Source organism: Cavia porcellus, unplaced genomic scaffold, assembly GCF_034190915.1.
Source record: "Cavia porcellus strain 051 isolate PalLab524CR breed Dunkin Hartley unplaced genomic scaffold, mCavPor4.1 scaffold_2, whole genome shotgun sequence".
Lineage (NCBI taxonomy): Eukaryota > Metazoa > Chordata > Mammalia > Rodentia > Caviidae > Cavia > Cavia porcellus.
Genome location: NW_026947485.1, coordinates 120,069,142 through 120,090,066, shown reverse-complemented (window position 1 = coordinate 120,090,066; position 20,925 = coordinate 120,069,142). Strand labels below are relative to the sequence as shown.

Below are 20,925 nucleotides of genomic sequence, written 5' to 3'. Positions count from 1 at the left end.
CTCAACTATTATGAGGTGATTAAAGCCTGCTTGTATGCATCACCCTATAAAAAACCGTTGAGAGGTATGCTGAGGGGCTGTTCCAAACAAATGCTCACTGATAATTATTCTTTCCCTAGGAGAAATCTGTCCCAGTTTTAGGACAGTAAAATCAATATCTTGAAAATGTCAAAATTACATACTAAACTGTGAAGTTATTTATATAAAGTTCTTCAGACTTCCTTTAAAACTAAATAATAATTCTCTTCCTAAAAAACACAAACAAAAACAGCAAAATCTGCTGTTTTATATAAAATATATTACATTTACTAGTCCAAATTACATGCAACAAAGGAATTAGGAATATAAATATTTTGTAATTCTACAAGAACTTTATTAATATTTACAGAAATATATACATTTAAGGTGGCAGCAATGGTACATACCTGTAATCCCAGATATTTGGGAGGCTGAGGCAAAAAAAAAAAACCCCATAAGTTCAAGGCCAACCTGGGCAGCTTAGCAAGACCCTGTTTCAAGTTTTTAAAGAAGAGTTGGGGATGTAACTTGATGGTAGGGCACTCATGGATTTAATCCCTAATACCACCGAGGTGGGGAGGGGAGGAAAGGCCTACATTTAAAACCACTAGTTTCACATTCCCAAGACAAACTATGCTCATCTCTCCATTGCCCTTCTGTATCTTTATCTACAGATATACAGAGGTTTACCGCAAATATTAGTTCACATTTCATATTAGACCTACTATATGGAAAAGCCTTTCTTTCACACATGGTAACACTTCATGCCTGACATTCTTAGTGCCTGAATAATCCAGAGATGCACCCTAACATATACTGACTCTTTAATCTTCACCAGAGCCCTATGAACAGGGCTACTGTTAATATGCCCATTATATGAGTGAAAAAGAAGGCGACATTTAACTTAAAACTTCAAAATGAAGCATAGTACAAGGACTTCATCTGTTATTCAGGGATGCAAAGTCCAGCAGAGCTACAGTTAAGAAAAGTTGGGGCTCCAAGAAACCACTTTCTAAAAGTTACCAAGTTAACTATGGTGGCACTCAAGGGTAGAGCATTTTCCTAGCATGATTGGGTTTCTGGGTTTGATCTCCACACTGTAAGAAAATTAATTACTTAATTAATTTCAGCTAGCAGTTGAAGAAAGAGGAGGCATAGAGATCTTTTGAGTGCCATATGTGCTCTGGGGGGCAGGGGGTGGCCTGCATACAATGAAAGGGAGGAAAAGAGGCTTGCCATTACCCATTTTTTGTTCTGGCTACTTTTGCTGGCTGCTGCCTTGAAGTGTTGCCCCAGTGTCACGTCACCCTGCTTTGAAGCCAGCCGATTTGAGATTGAAACCTCCACAAACTGTAAGCTAAGTAAACCTTTCCTTCCTTAATTTTGGGGCTGGTTATTTTTTCTTAGCAACGAGAGAAAAGTAATCAAGACAGATGTGTGCCTCCAGGTGCCATCTAAGAGTCACAAGACTATTAGAATAACCCTTAGAAAAACCTATCAGTTTAGGACTCTTATTTAAAAAAAAACAGGGCAAGCAGAGGTATTAGTTTCCTGTTGCTGTGACAAAATACCTAACATAAACAACTTAAATGTGGAAAGATTTATTTTTGTTCACACTTTCAGTGATTGCAGGACATGGTAAACTGGCCTCATTGCTTTCAGACCTATAGTGAGGCAGAAACATCACACTGGGCGGGAATGTATGGCAGAGGAAATCTCCTCAACCCATGGCAGCTAGGAAGCAGACCATGTGGGAACAAGAGAAGAAGTGGACAGAGAGAAATAACAGCCCCATAATCTACTCCCTCTTAGGCCCCACCTCCATTTCCATGGCCTCCCAATAATGCTAATGAATCACAGTCTCATCAGCAAATGAAATGACAAAATGAAAGCCCTCATGGTTCAATCATTTCTCAAAAGGCCGAGGTTGTGGTTGCGCAGGTGTACCACCCAAATTATAATGGGGGGAACAAATTAAAACTGGGATGTACGGATTCTCCTCTCATTACTAATGATTAGAGTTTCTTTTTCTATATCTCTAAAACTCTTCTGGTAAATCATTCTAGAAACTTGGCTGGATTGACTTCATTTACTAGACTCTGGTATGACATATTTTATTTAGTTCTAAGTGAGTAACTACACTTTTTCTACTTCTAGAATATCCTAGGATTATGTGCACTTCATTAAAAGGCCCTTAAGCTGTAGAAGATAAAAGGTAAAATTTAAAAAACATAAAAGTTACAAATATGCAGAGAATGAGCATTATAAAAAATTGATGCCAGAAGCAAGGTATATACTTCAAATATGAAAAAGTACCAGACAAAATTATTCTTTAATTGCAAACCATTAATCTTTAGATGATCCTAAAAAAACTAAGAAAATCCTTTACTTTCTTACTTGCAAGAAGGGTATATGAAATTGCTTCAAGTGTATATAGATATGCATATATGTAATGTATAAAAACATTAAATTGGCATTTCATTGATAACTGAATAAAAATGTTACCAATGGCAAATTTATAAATCATGAGTTTTAACTTGCCCACTACTTCACAGAACTATTACAGTCTCATAAATAAAGCATCTTACTTTTTTTAGTTTATACTGAATATAAAAATTAAAACAACCATTTTTTTCATATTTCTAGCAAGGACTAAATTACTATAAATTTCTACCTTCTGAGTAAAAAAAAAAATGGTTAATTATAGAGAACTAGAGTGCACCCTCTTATATTAGAGGATGTAGAAACCCAAAGAAAAATCCCAAAATTAAAGAAAGCAAGCCTAAAATTAAGAGGATAAGTCCCCTCCAAATTGGCAAATTAACAATAATTCTAATCTTTATCTAAAGTTTACTTGGAAAACAATTTATTCTCCCATTAAAAGACAACATTATAAAACAATACTTACAACCTCCTCAATTAAGCATGTAAAAATTTAAAATATTTAATTTTGTACATTTGACATCATGATCATTGAATATAAAAACGTATTTTTAAGTATTTGCCAAAACTTTTCCTACAGTAAGGTCTTCTTTTCCTAGATGCGCTTCACTCTAAAATGCTTTATTCATTTGTGAATGTTTAGATCAATTAGTACACTCGACAGGCAGTAAATTACATGCCCTGTAATCTTTAAATTTGAAAATTACTGGAAAAATGTGTGTTATTGTTTTTTGATGCCAATCACTGAAAATCACACTTAGTTAGAGGTTCACATAATTCTCAGGGGCTCAAAACCCATAATTTATGGGAGGAGTTTGATGCTGCAAGAAAACTTCCCTACACACGTTTATCTCTAAAGGCACAGCAGGGGACGGGCGGAGTCACTCCCTGGGATCCTCTCTTCCCAAACTTGCCGAGAACCACAGCCACTGGTGGTGTTAAGGCCATGAATGCAAAATACTACATCTAGAATGGCTCTAACACAGCAGTGGGTTTTGCTGCTGCCTCTTTTTTTTTTTTTTTAACCTCTATTTGAAAGAAGCGACAAATTTCTAATTATAGGGACAAATTCATTTAAATTCAGTATTCCAGTCTCTAGCACTACTTTTACAGTAAGATAAAGGGCCTTAATCTCAATAATGCTGCAAAGGCAACTGGGTAGCAAATTAGTTTTAAAAAATCCTTGCATTATTCACATTTCAAATATTTTCCAATTTTCTAATTAATTCTAGGAGTTCCTGACAAAGTTAAATGATTTTTGCCTTAAAGAGTTACTGATTTTAGCACACTTGGATTGGAAATTTGGCTTCAACATGGGAGCCACATCTTCATGGGCCATGAGCTCATGGGTGACACTTTGGTGTCCTACATTTTTGCCTCAGTTGTCTCAGAAATACTTCCTTTGAATAAGTAAGTCTTAATTTTTGAAAATATGCTATTTGAACCGGTTTTTAAAGGGTTTCATCCTTATTCTGTCACTCAATATCAAAATTGAGTCACTCTGTCATTCAATATCAAAATTAAACATTTCTAAGACTCAGCCAATACACAGAGGAGCAATTCGGAATTCCTGAATTTTCAGCGAGCACAAACAGCTACCTCTCTGCTCTCACCAGCCCCTAAATAGGAAGAGCCCCAGGTCCACTTAAGGAAAGGGGCGGAACCTTCCGTAGAGAGACTCACTGATTAGGACCCTGAGAAAGCCTGTGTTTTGTTTGCTAAGGGCACTGGGGTCAGGCTGGTATCAGCACCTCTCCCGGTTGGAGCTAAAGATCTAAGAAAAGCACGCAGGTGGAAACAGTTAGGTCCCACCCCAGTTTCAACATCAGTGGCTTTATTGAGACCTCAGAACAGTTGAGAATTGAGAAGCTTATCTTTAGTACTTTGTGTCTTTGATAGTTGGCTTCTCTCTTAGAAGAGAAATAAGTTGTTGGCTGGTATGCCAGTTGATGGGATCTACAGTCTGAACAAATACCATTCACAGTTGCTTCTGAATAAACAAGACACTTTTTAAATTAGTGCACAAAGAATTTTGTGTGCCCTTTTGGATGCTGATAAGGAGCAATGCAGAAGCCAACTCTTAGGTCAGCTCAGTGACAACACTGTATTATTGGTAACACCATTTTGAACTTGAGCTGCTTTTATTTTCCTTTAGCTTCAGTGGTGGCTTCTTTTCAAGCTGCTTGGGCTGCAGGTGTTCAAACTTCTGCATCTCTGCCAAGGAGCTGCACTGCAGAGCAGAAGGGCTGAAGGTGTGCTCCTAATGAAGCAATTAACTTAAGTGCCCCTTGTGGAGAAAAGTAGGCTGATACCTAATGTGAATTCAGGATAAAGATTAGCACACAGCACAAGCTGTTAATAGTCTGTAATTAGACTCCTGGTCATACTATTTTGACCTTATTTTTTCAAAAGAATGAAAATTTAATTGCAAATCAAGAGAATGGTGACTTTTCATAAAGTTCTATTATTTTACAAAATTGAGAGACAAGGACATGCATAATTGTTAGATAAAAACGAAAAACTATTCATGCACTCACCACTATTTACTTCTGACAAGAAGAGGACCACAAAACAGTGCAGAAAAACTAATGCAGATCAAAGTACTATTATACATGCATTTGTTCTTTCTTAAAGCATTGACTATTCATGTGTATCTTTTTGTAAGGCTCCCACATTAAGTATTTTTTAATTAATCATTTATTTTGAGAATTTCCATTATTTATTAATAGCATGCCCACTTGCTGTTCATGTTTAAAGAAGTAAATTAAGATTTTTTTTAAAAAATGACCACAAAGCAAATTTACCTTTAAATTTCCAACACAATAAAAATATCAAGAAAAAGTACCTGCCAGAAGTATTTTCAAGCTAGAATTTTTTAAACCTCAATTATAGAGAGCTGACAGGATTATTAACATATTTCTCGGGGGCTGGGGATTTAGCTCAGTGGCATAAGGGCCTGCCTTGCAAGCAGACAGTTGTGAGTTCGATCCCCGGTACCGAAAAATACAAAAAAAAAAAAAAAAAAAACAAAAAAAAAAAAACATATTTCTCTAGCTATGTCAAAATTAACTTCATCCTAATAATTTCAAAATGACAATGAGGTAGCCACTTGTCCAGCTGTCAAGGTTTGCCTGGTATTTTCCTGTTTTAATATAGGATGGCTGGGCATCCTAAGATAGTAAAATAGAATTGTTAGCATTGTTGTGTTCAAAAGCTTCTAACATACAGATGTTCAAGGAAGGCATTAAATTAATGTGATGCTTTAAGAATAAAACATTAAAACTAGAAGTCTAAAAAACAAGGCAACTACTTTCAATTACCTCATATGCTTCCTGATCATCTCCTCTGCTTATTTTTTTTACAAACACCATTAATAATCATTAGCTTTAGTGATTTATTTAAATTTCACTTCCCTCCTTTCTTTTCTTTACCTTACAAATAAAAGCAATAAAATGACCTAACATTTGAATAAATTTCCTCCCAAAAGGATAAAATTGGACCTGAAGTTCCAAGACTATGACTTTCTTCATGATCACCAAAAGGGCACTCTTGGTTAAAAATGATCCAGGCAAAAAGTAGAATGAGCATATACTTATAATTTTGGATACTTTCTACACTGTCACAAAAGTATTTGAAGTACAGCATTCATTAAGCAATAGTCATTTTTCAATGAGAACTTTGTAACTGTGATTTCTTAAGACTTAAAATTTTTGACAGTGACCATATTTTAATTTCCAAAAAGAGTGCTTCCATAAACCATTATCAGCTAGACTCATAGACAATCTTTCCCTTGGAAATGTGCAGTGCAGAACTGAATGTAACTAACAGCATTTGCATAGAAAAGAAACAACACTATCACTGTACTTTTCCCCCACTCACAAACCCACCATTTAATTACAACTGTACTCATTTATCTGCCTATTTATTAAGGGTAAACAAGGGGGTGAGTGAGGAGATTGGAGCATGAGAGAAATGAGGGTCAATCCTATAACATATCAATTCTCGATGCTAACTCAAGCATATAAAAATATTTAGGAATCATGAAATTGCCAATATTTACAATTTTAACATGTAAAAATGTCAACTTCACGTGACTCAAATAATGGTAAGAGCTATAAACAGAACAGAAGTTCATATCCTAATTGCATGAATAGCTGCATACTTGTTTCCCAAGCTGCAATTTGTGAGTCTAGTTCATTTCAACCACACCCCTGAACATACACCACACAACAGTAGTGGGAAGGAATTCCGAGATACAAGCGAAAGACTGTGTTCTGAGTTCCCTTAGGTGGTACATTCTCAAACTGAATTGAAACTTTACACCTGAAAGTTAAGTCCAACCCTCTTGTCTTTAGCAAAAGTGAAAGTTCCTATACCTCAGGGGTGATGCAGATTGAGCCTAAGCACCTATGCTGGTGGCATGAGGGCTGGGGACTGTGCTAAACTGAGTACCCTCAAGTAGGAGCACACAGTTAGCATGAATAAGCACTGGTATCTACTGCTCTGCCATTCTGCTGATTCAACACTCTGACAAAGCCCTATTATTATTATTTATTTTTGCAGAAATCCCTTGATATAAATATTGGCTCATGTTTTTTTATAAAGCACTAAGTAACTGATTCTAAGCAAAAAAAAATAGATAAGAGACACAGACAGAAACACATACACATAAAGAGAGAGATTAGAGAATGAGAAACAAGAAAATGAATGTACACTTCAGCAGTTTGTCATACTAATAAATGTCTGGAAGCTCATGGCCACCACCTTGAGCACTTCTTGTAGAGGCCCTAAGTAACTTGTATTAATCTCACAATGTCTTAATAAATTTAGTATTAAACTATTTATACAAGCTTTCCTGTTTCTGATGCAAACATTTTTTGGCAGACCATGTGTGTCTGTGTGTATATTGGGTCCTTGTCCCTGGTTCCTGGTCCAGAGTTCTAAAACCTTGGAAATTTCCTGAGGGATAGGGATGATCTGTTATTCACAATAAATTCCTTTGAGTTTATGCTGCTGAGGTGACAAGATTGGCCCCTAAACGCCTCAGTGGAGGAGTTGGTCACTCAAAACACCAAATGATTAAGGTTCAAAACTTCCAGCCCTCCTCTCCCTTGCACTCCAGTCCCACTCAACACACCAGGCTGGAGATTTGCAGACCCTTTACAGTGGTAAAATACTTCAAGAAGTTGGAAGGGTAGGAGACCCCAAGGGGGCATGAAGCCCTGTACCGTACTTCCTCCATCAGCGAGGATACAGCATTCCTCCTCGTCTGCATCCTCCACACTAAACCATGACAGACAGGTAACAGTATGCATTCCCTTGAGTTTTGTAAACCAGTAGAGCAAAAGTATCAGATCTGAAGAGGGAAGCAGGGGGTTTACAGCTAGTCGGTCAGAAGTGACAGGGCCTGGGACTCCCTCCCGGCATGGAGGGTGGCAACCTTGTGGTCCTGAGGGATCTGACACTAACTCTAGATCAAACCTATGACACAGATGCTGCGTAGGCATACAAAGCCCTCTCTGTCAGCCCACCCGCCAAGTAGCCCCGGCAGCTGAGTACCAGAAAACAGTTGTTTTTTCTAAACTAAAAGCTCAGCATTCACATCTAATTGCAATGTCGGCACTCTGCAATACACAAGTGAGTTTTGGGTTGCAGTTTGGGGACTCAGCCCTAACAGAATCACCATCACTGCTCTAGATATGTCAGAACTGACTCGTCAGACATCTAGTTAGTTTTGGAGAATTGTAGAATGGTTGTTAGTGATGGAAAATACTAAGAGTGACAAAACAATTAAGTGTAAAGGTTAAAGCTCTCAGTTTGTAACCAACTCTTTGGTCCCCAAGCCCTCTGAATAGGACATCTTTACCTGACAAGTCTAATGTTTTTCACTGCCACTGAATAAAGAGAACCAAATAACTTCTCAAGAATTCAGTGACTTTTAAAATATGGCTAGCCAAACATATTTAGATTCTGCTAGGTGTTAAATACTAGCTAGATGTTGAAAATATTACAAAATAATGGTATATATGAATAAAACAGACACATCTCCAACCACAGAACATTTACACACATACCATAAGCACTTTACAGAACAGTGAGTCTGGTGAGATCTACTAAGCGGCAGTGAAATGCATCAAAAAAACCTATCATTCACACTTGAAAGTCACAGCACTCCTCCTGCAAGAAGGAAGCCTCATACCTAGAAGATGAATAGGAAGGACTCTGAATCTGTCATTGCTACTGCTTTCTGCTTATGTTGTTCCATTTCCCAAAATAGCCAACATTAATTGTATTCCTCAAATCTATGCATCCTTTCAAGATCCGAGAGTTTGGAGAATAACACTGATTAGCCTCCGAGAGTCCTGTCAATCATGGTACCCCTCCACGAGAGGCAGAAGACAGTATAACATAAGAGGCTATCAGGGTAATCATGCTCAAAGCAACACTCTTTCTTGGATAGGAAGGGCCCTGAGCTGAATTACGCAGAGTCGCTGCACAGGGAGCTTGGAGTATAAAGCTGGAGATTCTTTGAAAGGAGCTTCAGAATTCTAGTTTCACTCTCCTGGATTCCAATGTTTTGGCATCTCCCACAGCAGAATGGAGTGTCGGGACTCACAAAATGATGTTCCCAAGGCACCATGCCACTCCGAGATACAAGACACAGTGGAGCCTCAGGAGCCAAGTTTCTCTCTAACCTTCTCCCAAGACAAGGCCACACAAACCTTTTCTCTAGGGTATACCATAGAACTAGAAACTCAGTTCCCTCAAGCAAGCTAGGAAGATGAAATATTACCCAAAGCGTTCTCCCTTTTCTGGAAAAGCTGGCCACAAAGAACTACTCTGACTAGTCCTACACACATACCCAGAGGGAAAGTGACAAGCAGAGACTGACGAACAGAGGTCCACAAAAGCCCTGCAGAGGAGCGTTCCCATCTGAGACCAAACCTTTCTGTCCAATCACACATCTACATCCCTGTCAAATTCTGGTGAAACAGATCTGCTATTCTTTTCTTGTTGATCTGTCTTTTGTTACAGGGATGTTCACCATAGCCGCTGTGGTGGGTAAAGCCAATGTGCTACACCTCTCCACTGCTGTAGAAGCAAGCAGTAAAGTCAGTCCAAATTAGAAGTCATTTGTTATCAGGCTCAGGGCTTAAGAGGCTGTCCAGTGAGGAGTGGCAGGGACTGGCATCATCTTCCATAGAGGTGGCACCGTGTGCAGGGGCAGCTGGAGAGCAGGCTTCACAGGGTACAGGCAGCCTCTTTCCATCCGTACCCATCAGGAAGATCAACCCATCATGGCCTTTCTTATGGTCACAGCATAATGTACACTTTGCGACTAAAGCCTGAAAAGACTGTCAACTTCTTCCAAGAGTTCTGACACTGCAATTAATCAGAGACCTGCACAAATACTGAAGTCATCAGCCATCTTCAAACCGCACAGATCTCAGGACCAAGTTCCTCATCAGGAGAAAGATGAAAGTGTTATAGATACCTTTAGAAAACAACAAAAAAAAAATTGCAATTTTAACTGAATGCTTCCCCAAAGAAACCAATGAAATGTTTAATGAAACATAAAGACATTTCATACAAGAAAGCTTAATTTTGCAAAGTAAACTTTAAAAAGCTGATCTAAAAAGCAAGTCAATGTTAAACAGCTTCAGACTTATTAAATATATACATACAATAAAACTTTGAATTAGGTAGAAATAATCAATTGACATCAATCCTCAAGATGCCAGCTGAAACAATTCACTCCATCCACCAATCAAGCATTCATCAAGGAAGCACTGCACAACCTTTGTGCTTGATAAGGACTCCAGCAAATTTCCTTTTTTTAAAAAAAGGATGACTGCCTTCCTTTCAGAACATCCAATTGGAAGAACATGACAAAGTTTCAATTTTCCCATTATAAAATATTATAAGTAAACTGATGTGTTATCATACAGATGTAATCCCAGCTGCTCAGGAGACTGACGAGAAAGGTCACAAATCCAAGAACACTGTGGGCAATTTAAGGAGGCCCTGTCTTAAAATAAAGCTTAACAAGGGGTGGGGAGTGGTTGCCTCATATGTGTGAGGTCCTGGGGCTTAATCCCCAACACCACAAAATGTGTGTGTGGATGTGTGTGGGTGTGCATAACACACAGTAGAAGACAGTCTCAACCCTGTTCTGGGAGAACTGTACATAAACTGGATTTATTCCTAAGCCGACAAAGTGAGTTTTATGCAGCACACCTGGAAAAGTTCACAGCTGAAATGTTCATAAACTGAGGACTTACTGTACTGTATTTTGGACTAGAAAATAGAAAAGAACTCATAACACATTTGTTTAAATATGTTTCCTTGGTAAAACCTATAAATTCTCTCCACACTACTACCATGACATACCATGCCAAAAAAAAAAAAAAAAAAAAAAGAAATCCAGTATGAGCTGGGTGCGGTGGCACATGCCTGCAATTTGGCATTCTGGGAGGCTGAAACGAAAGATGGAAAGTTCAACAACATCCAGGATAGCTGGGTGAGATTTATATCAAAATAAAAAAATGAAATCAGGTCTGGGGATGTAGTTCAGCATGAAGGCCCTACGTTAAATCCCCAGTACTACACAAGCAAAAAAACCTACTCAAGTACACAATCAGCAAAATCTAGATGGAGGGAAACTCCAATAAATATATTTCAGTGTAAAAGGGATTGGGGATTAAGGTTAAAAGACATTTAAAAGTCATAAACAACTGTAACTTATAGTGCTTAAGCCATTATTTAAAGAATAAACTGTTAACATTTATCATGAAATTTAAGAGATTCAGAGATCAGGTTAATGCATTACTGCTACTTGTTTAGATTTAATAATAAAATTGTTATGATTTTTAAGTTATGATTTTGGAGATATGTATTAAAATACATATTTACAAGATGAAATGATAGAACACCTGCAATTTGACTGAAAGTAAGTAATTTATAAATAACTTAGAAAGTTGAGTGAGATTGAAATTAAATGAGATGGGCCATGAGTTGAAGCTATTTTGAGAATGGATCTATTATTCTTTCTGTATATGTTTGAAATGTCCCCTAATAAATGTATGAAAAGAAAAGTTTTTTCAACAAAGATTATTTAACCATTAGGTAAGTTGACTCTGTTCATTATTGGATATATGTGCGACACGAAAGGAAAAGGCATCTATTAGAAATGTACGCTAAATAATTTATGCTTCAAAACTTAGAAGCCTGTCGGAAAAACCATGAACTGAGACAGTACTGGCTCTTCAGTAAAAATCCCTACTCACAGGCTCCACAACTAGGAAAATGGAGTATAAAGTACTGAGGAATTTTGCTGTGCAATCTGTATCAAAGACACTGAAATTTAAAAATTGTACATTCAACTATAGTCAAAAATCAAAATAATCTGAATTTAGTCAATGTGTATTAGTTATATATTAATAATTTGTTCTATAAGACAAAATGTGAAAAAAAGTGTTACAAAACACTTATGATAGGAGTCACTTCATATGTATGCTCAGTCACTGCACATCATATTCATAGTAAAAAAATAAGAAATAGGGCCAGGGATTTAGCTCAGCGGTGTAAGTGCCTGCCTGACAAGTACAAGGTTGTGAGTTTAATCCCCGGTACCAAAAAATAGTAATAATAATATTGACATTTTCTGAAGTTTCCTATCCTGGCATATCATTGGAATCATACACTCTCAAGCCTGTAACCCCAGCACTCAGACAGTTGAGGCAGGAGGACCGAGAGTTCAAAGCCATCCTGGGCTACATAGCGAACTTAAAGGCCAGCCCAACAACATGGGAAGGTCCTGTCTCAAAAAACAAACAAATCATCCAATCTTAGATTAAAATCACTATGAATCAAATTTGTATTACACAGCCCTTGGAAATAACAAATGGCCTTAATTCAAATGGTCAAATACATTTAACTTGAATATTTAATCTATGCTAATCTGAGCAGCTTTAGATTTTCTTTTTTACTTCCTTAAAAAAAAAAAAAAAAAAAAGGAGGCGGGGTCCCTCTGGCTGATTCACCACTGCTACCTATCTACAAGCATTGGTCATTCATTCACCCAGTAGGTAGAGAGAATTTGTTGATTTTGTCATCCAACATGGATTCTTTGATCAGTCTCAAACTTTGAATGATTCTCACTTTGAAATTCTCAGCCCACAGGCTTTGAACAGCCTCACTATACTCCAGGTCCTAGGAGTAGAATAGACCTAGACCAAATCAAAATTATATCCTAGTTGAGTCAGAAATGAATGTATGAATCAAGTTAGGACAAGTTAGACCAATCAGGCTCAATGCCAAGGCCTCTACTCACATCATGAAGGACACAGACTTCCCCACTACATCTGATGTTATAAGGTTGTGAGCCTGAAGCTGTGAGAACAGAATCAATACAACAGAAAGCAGAACTAACAGGAAGACAGTAGCAGAGACTTAATTCCAGCTTTGCCAGAATACATATCTTACATATGTATACATATAAACATTTTAATTATGAGGCCAAGAAATTCCCTTTTGCTTAAACTACCTTCAGAATAAGACAGACTTCAGTATAAGTACTCATTAGTATTTCTCAGTTATATGGGCTTCAAAAATTAGTGCATAACTAATTACCCTCATTTATCTCATAGCACCCGAAAAAAAGTTTAAAGTAAATGATATGTGTTGTTGTGGTTTAAATTGAAAATGTACCCCAAAAGTCTCATGTGGTGCCTGCAGAAGATAACTGGATTACAGGAACTGTCTTCATTAATGAGCTAATCCATTCATGGCTGTATGTGCTACGAGGAGGTGGGGTCCAGAGGGTGGATCTCACCCAGCATGGTGTTAGAGGGTAGATTGCTCACTCAGCCTTTTTTGCCTTTCTTTCTTCTTCCAGCAAGAAAAGCAGCTTCCTTTTCCTTCCCCTCTACCAATATTTTTCTTCCTTGGAGCCAACCAACCACAGCCTGCAACCTCTGACACCATGAGCCAAAAGTCAACTGAAGGGTTTTGGCCCCACCCTATAGCCAGTAAAGCCAAGGAGCTCCTATCTCACCCACCCTTAGGAATCTACCTCTGGCGCCAAACAAAGACCAATGGGCTACCTGTGCATCCCTAATGCCCCCTTAAGGTTCCACCCCAAGCCGAGGCTACTTATGTGCCTCACTCCAGGCGTTCCACGGAGAGATTACTGACCCCGGCCGGGGTGGAGATGGTGTGCCCTGGGGGTTTGGGGGTTTCTCTCCCCGCATTCTCAAAATAAAGGTCATTTATATTTCATACTTCTTATCTTTTCAGCCACCGCTGGTCCCCCACAGTTCTATCATCAACCTCTCCTCCATTTTATTTGTGGCTATCAGGTATTTTGTCTCAGCAATAAGAAAGTTGACTGAGACATACATATTTCACGAATGGTGTGAGAAGTACACTTCCAGGAACACTGTATTAAACTCCTAATATGCAGCACTAAGCAGGGAGTCTTATACTTCCAACTTACTAGGGTTATAGTACTGGTGAATCTGAAACACATAATATTCTGAAAACCTTATTATCACACATAATAAGCAACAGGTAAAAGGGGGTTCAAGAAGGCAAGTGGTGAGTATTTTGAATAGGCCTTAATGATTCCAGAAAAAAATCATAACGTAAAAATCTGTTCAAAGATTCAAGTCTTGGTTACACGCTGGAAAGTTATTTCCCAAGCTTGTAAAAGGCACCAATCATTAAGTCTAAAGTTTTCTCTTCAAAATTTGACAACTTATCAATAATACCAGAAAATTCTCTCTAAAAGAAGAAGCTGTCAATTTACATTTTAAAAAAGCACTGCTTTCTCCTCTATCTTTGAATAATACATCTGAAAAGAACAGGTTAAGAATGGGTCATTTATAAACCTACAAACAAATTTGTCTTTTCATACACATCAAGACGTTTATTGAAACAAATGTAGCTTCTGACAAAATATCTGACTTCAATTGGATTTTCTTTATAGTATGAATGTAGCATTATGATGTGTTTAAACATTTCTATCGCAAAAGAGAAATAGGCATAAGTCCCGATACTCCTGTTGAATATTCTCTTAGAACTGTTTTGGAGCTGTAATTCACAGGATGTGAAGTTTAACCTTCTTCTAGAAGCCTGTAATGTTGGAGTTTTGGATAAAACTCTAAACGTCGCTACATTGAATTAAACTATTCTTTGTTAAGTTACAGTGATATTCAAAAAGAAATTAACAGTGATAGTCAACTAAAAATACCAAATTTTTATTCTTAATTGCACAGATTTCCTTCTGAGATATACTTAAGAGATGATAACCAAGGCAGATTTTCTCATCACATCTAAATTTCAAAAACTTCTATTTTCACTACTGCTACTTAGAAAATTCTCAAGGAATACATTTTTTGTGTTCAAAAATAATGTCTAAATCAAGACTGGAGTCAATTTCTCTGTAAGAACACTGTTAAAAACTGGAGGCTGATTCCTAAACATACTATTTGTCAAGATTACTTTTAGCTCAATTATAGATGAGTATCATAGCAAACTAATTTACAAAGCTACAAATAGCAACTGTGGTGTTATTTTTAAAAACCACTTATCATAACCCACATGTAGAATATTAGTATGCAAGATAAGTATCTACCAACAAATTACCAAAAAGAATCACAAACGTCTAAAATTTAACCTTTTAAGTACACCAAAGTTTACTCACACATAATCCTATTTTCTCTGGGCAGCTGTTCACTTGGGCATGTTCCTTATTTATTGATATACTCGGTTCAAAGCGAGGGTCACTTTTCTTAAACAGGAACTACCCAATTCTGTGGTAAATATTGACATGCCTCCCCATGTCAATATTTATACTGTCAGGACTTTGATAAGTTTCAACAATAGCTGCATCTTATTTCTTGTTTCTCTTCCAATCGATCAAAGTCTTTCTTTATTCAATAAAACTCTCAGTGCTCAGATACGATTACAAGGGAGCTAAAAGCATTTTCTTATACAAAGACCAAGTTTAACACTGCTAGATCAACATTTAGTTCAGTTCTGTTGGGGAAAAAACAAAACTGGAAGTAGCACACAAATCAGGAGATGCTGTCCTCTAAATAATGTTTGCTTTTGACTGTTTAACTTAACCTCAAGCCTAATCATCATATTCAACCTTATTTATTATTGCTGAGCCTTCCACAATTCATCGTTAAGCCAATTCCTATTTTGTTAGCGATAAATCCTGGGTGAAGATGTGATACACTGGTAAAGGTTAGGGACTGTCACCACAAACAGGGCACCTGGGAATGCAGGAGAGGCTTTCCTCTGAGAACTCCTTGCCTGCTTAGAATCTGTTCCCCGAAGGAAGAAACCAAGTTTCCATTAACTAATCCATACCACAGAAAGATACACTGGGCGTACTTTTGTCACACACCATTTCCCCTACTATTTTGATCCCAAAAGGAACATTCACAAATCACTGTGTTCTGTAGGTCAGACAGATTTTGTCTCCAGCTGTTAAATGCACACCAAAGCCCTCAGGTCACCCTAAAATAATTTATTATGCATTCTCAGACATTCTCTAGGACCCCCCCCCCCAAGAAAAAGCTTCTGAATAATGTGGCTGGTGAGTAATCACACTAATGTCATTTCCCCCCTGGGGATTTGCTCTTCTTTGGCATGTTAATGTATTTGTCTGTTTGTCTCCTAATCTTAAGGTGAACCTTAGGGAGCACAGGAGAAATGTCCCTCTGCCCCCTCATTGATTTAGAATCGGCAGTGGTGAACCTATGGCAGGCGGGCTACAGCAGGCCGTCTGTTATTACTGAAAGCTCCAAAAGGTTTCAATAACCTCTGATTTATAGTCTACAACAATGATCTATATAGAGGAGAGGCCTGATTTAGAATGTCAATCACAAAAAATACTTAGGAAGTCAAGCTCATTATCTAAGATTATTGAACGGATTAAATATAAAATTTATTTACCTAACTGTTGTGCCAAGTGACAGAAATCAGGCTAACAAACTAATTATTAAATCAACCTAATTGCAAAAGTCCATATGACTGAAATAAAGCTTTTTCAAAGTCTTGTAAACACACCTTGGGATCTCCCAATGCTAATATAAAACTGGCATTTCACAAATATATGAACACCTTATGAGAAGTATTAAGTTTTAGGATTTTTTTTTTTTTTTTTTGGCAACAAAAATCTCAGCATTGTTCTCCCCAAAACAGCCAAATGTCACCAACATTAAATATCTGCTGACTACAAGAGTCTCCTAATCAATGATTTCAGATAGCAAATCAGTCATTACAAATTCAAACAATCCATTTCTTTCATCTAGTCATAATCTATTCAGTATTTCTAAACTTCTGACAAATGCTTGGTATGTTACTTAGGAGAACAAAATTGGGCTGAGGCTCTAGCTCAGCAGTGCAACACCTGCCTGGCAAGCATAAAGTCCTGAGTTTGAGTTCTACTACCAACAAAAAAAAAGACAGAATAAAGCAAAAATTCTTGCTTTCAGGAAATTAAGGGGAAGACGAATCATTACAAATCCATACAACAAATATGAGAACTACAGAGTGATAATTATTTCAGTAAAACAAGAAACCAAAATGGTACAACAAACTGTGAATACATAGGCAGGACAAGGGTGTAGACAAAATTTAAACTTGCAATTATAAAGAAGTAAAGGGAAGCTGGAGGGGGGTTTCTAAGAGGTGACAATGGAGCAAATACATAAAAGACATGAAGGCATTTCCTGTGTGAAGCTCTGAGAAAACTACTCCAAGCAAGAAAACAGCTACACAAAAAGCACTGAAGTGGGCCCAGAATATTTAAGAAACATGGTGTCCAAGCTGGCTACTACCATGTAAAGGAAGGTAAGGGAAGACCAGATCACGCAGGGTCTCAGAGATCACTGGAAAAACCACTTTTTACCATGAATTAGATTAGGAGTCACAAAAGATTTTCAAGCAAAACAATAACATTACATTGTTTTTAATAAACTTTTTGTTTGGGTCTAATTCTGCATTTATAGCAAAGTCACGAAGATAATAGCCCATACATTCTCATTCATTTTCCTCTAATGGTACTATCTTCTATTACTAAGGTTTATTTATTCAAACTAAGAAATCAGCTTAATACAACTACTACTAGCTAAACTCTATAGACTTTATTTGGATTTCACTGGTTTTTCCATTGATATCTTTTTTTCTATTCCAGTGTTGAATCTAGGACAACACATTGCACTTTGAATCCTGTATCTTAACACAGTTTTTGACTTATACTTTAAAAGTATCACTGTCTAGCATATGAGAATAAACTTTAGGAAGGAAGGATTAAAGAAGTAGACCAAGGAGAAAATTATTACTGTAATTCAAATAATAAATGATAGTTGCTAGCAACAGAAATTTAAGCAAGAGCTCTAATTAAAAAAAAAAAAAACACTATAGAAAACTGTTGAAACAAATTTGAAAAGAATTTAAGTGAAACAAATTTGGAAAGAAGAGAGTACACTGGTCCGGGAGGTTAGCTCAGCCACGTAAGTGCCTGGTTAGTAAATACAAGGTCCTGAGTTCAATCCCTGGTATCAAAAAAAGAAGAGTGTACATTTGAGGTTGAATGAGATATCTTTTAAATATATAAATGGAGATGCAGAGATAGCAAATGGATAGGGAAAAAAGAAAAAGGACTAGAAACCTGAATGTAGAAGCCTTTGGTATGAAGATTTTTAAAATCAAAAGATCTGATGTCATCAAAAGGAGACACAAAAAGGAAAAGTAGGCCAAAGATTAAGTGCTAGAACATTTCAACAATAAAAGGGTGAGGAGAATAGACAGATCCAGGAAAGCAGACTGTGAATGAGCAAGCAAAGAGGCAAAAGGAAAACCAAGAATATAGTTCTACAAATCCATTAGGGAAAACGGATCACAGGTCAGGGAGTAATCAACTATATCCCAAGTTGGTAGCAGGCCAAATATGGTGATGACTGAGAATGATTATTATCCAGAGATCAATAGTGACTAAGAAGCGAATCTTAGAGAAGAATGGGAGCAGTGACCATGTCAGAGTAAACTGAAGAAGAACAGAGCCTGGCATGGTAGTGCACACTTGTGATCACAGCACTCTGGGAGGTGGAGGATCACTCATTTGAGTCTACTCTGGGCAACGTGGTGAGCCAGTGAGACCCTATCTCAAAATGTGAAAAAGTGTGAGGGATGCGGAGGCCCTGGGTTCAATCCCAAGTGCTATCGAAAGGAATAACAAGAAACAATAAAGAAATTGGGGCATGGAGCATAGGGAATTCTACATAATTCCCCTGCAGAGAAAATTAATAAGGTTGAAAATGTAGAGAGGTTAAATGAAACATTTCTTAACAAAGAAAAAACCAATAATACACAGGTCAAACTAAACTTTCCCAGACCACGGGGAGAGGGGGGACGGGACACTAGACGGGGACTGGTGGGGAATACAAAGGCGAACACTGAAAAACAAATAACCTCAACCTCAGGCTATGGAGTCTAGCTGAGAATCAGAAACAAAGCAAAAACATTCTCTTTTAATAAAGTGAATACATCAGAATGAAAAAGAGGCAATTAATGTAAAAGAAAAGCATCAGTATTATTCTTAATACTAGACAAAGTAAAGAGAAAATGGGGAGAAAGTGGTAGGACAGTAACAAAGCAGTAACAATTTAGTGTTTTAAAACATTTTACTGAGAGCCTAATTTATGCAAATCATTGTTCTGTCATTAACCCTTCCCTCAGGGAGCTTTTACTTTAGTGAAAAAGAAAGCCAAGCACACATAATAGCACTCACTGAGTGCCTACTCTAAGCCAAATGTGTAGCTAGATGACTTACATATTTAATCCTCTCAACACTGAGGAAGCCTGTGCATACTCTTCACAAAAAAATTAAATATGTACTATTTTTATTTATAATTCTAGGGAACAAAGAAACCAAAGTTGAAAATATTCTTCCAGATGCAGGAAACACAATAATTTCCAAACAACAGGATGTCATAGTCAGTTTATTGTAAGAAAATGAACCAAAATGATTTGAAAACTCAAAGAAGAGCTGCCAGAAAGACTTCATAACCATGCAGCTTAAGTACTGTCTCCCCAAAGACCTCATCACATGTCAGACTGTTATTTATACGAATGCAACAAATATTATTCACATGTGCTGGGCCTTAACTACTGGCTCCTCTAAGAATAATTAAAAATAACTAGCCCATATCATGCTCCACTTTTCTTCAACTGAACTACATTCAAACCTATGAACTAAACTGGAAGTGGTGGCACACGTATGTAATCACAGCCAGTGAGGCAGAGGCAAAGACCCGAGTTTGAGGCTAGTTAGGACAGCCTGGTGAAATACCATTTCAAAAAATAATTTATGGACCAATCAATTAAATTCATAAATATAACTAATCAATTGTGATCTCTAATAACTTCAGCTTCTGGGAGCTCTTCACAGGTAGCCTGAAGCACAACTGCATAACTGAGCTGGTGTTGGGATGTACACCTGTAATCCCAGCACTCTTGAGGCAAGTTCTAGCCTAACCTGGGTAACACAGTGACTTAGCCACTCTCAAAATAAAAAAAATAAATGTGTGTATTTGACTACCTTTTGATAATTCCATATAGTGGACTGGAAAATCAAGTTCCTTAGGATTTAAAACTAAACAAAATCATTGTGCACAGTAGTAAACCATCTAATCATCCACAGCAGAGACCCAAATCTTCTAATCAGTGTGTTGCCCTAAATATTTAAGTCTCACAGTTTTGCAAGCATACTCACGAGCTTCCTCCCTTTCCTTTCCCTATCTACCTCTGCACCATTTTTTTTTTAATTCTGAACATTCTGAAAAGAACCTTGTGCTGCCTGAGGAAAAAAATAAGTCACGCAGAAGTGACAAAAGCTTGCTATAGTTTTTTATAAAAGAAAAAGCTGGCATCCAAATTGTCTTGCTGCTCCATCATTTCTTTAGGGAACTGAATCAATTACTGGTCTGGAAGTGGAGAAATGACCAACCTACTCAACAAAACCCTTCGGATTCAGGTTCTTTGCTATTTCTACAATCAACACGGGCCGTTTAAAAGCTGCTCTGAGTTCCTAAGAACGGGTCGGGTGCAAAATGTGAAATTAAAAAGGGGAACCCAACAGGTGCAATCCCTGCGGAGGAGGCCTGGCCTCTGGCACCCCCCAGAGCCTACAAGCGGAAGACCCCAGAGCTCACCACTGCGCGGTTCTAGAGATAAATATCAGAGAACTTTAAAAAATAGTTTTTAAGGAAATAAAACGATAAAGAATAGCATATTGTTATTTAAAGACGCCACTGCCCCTTCCGGGTCCTACCTCTCAGTGACCCCCACTTCCGGTCTCCCAAAAAACGCCGGGGTCGGTAGCCAATGAAAGTGCCGGTTACTTCCACAACCCCGCCTATCGTCACCTAAGTCCCGCCTTTTCCGGAA

The 20,925-nt window shown here is 37.6% G+C and overlaps 1 protein-coding gene across 7 annotated transcripts in view; it reads right to left on the bottom strand.

The window, feature by feature from the left end:
• The window catches only part of Xrcc4 (X-ray repair cross complementing 4), a 259,434-nt gene extending 238,561 nt beyond the window's left edge, over positions 1–20,873 (bottom strand). For 2 of the 7 annotated variants that reach the window (XM_063245297.1, XM_063245296.1), the window contains exon 1: positions 9,323–9,825. The gene's annotated coding sequence lies outside the window, so the exon portion shown is untranslated. Of the gene's footprint in view, positions 1–9,322; positions 9,826–9,861; positions 9,940–20,809 lie in introns of those variants that run through there. The other 5 variants (XM_013143659.3, XM_013143660.3, XM_063245298.1 and 2 more) reach the window with 5 other exon arrangements.
• Positions 20,874–20,925: the final 52 nt, after the last annotated feature.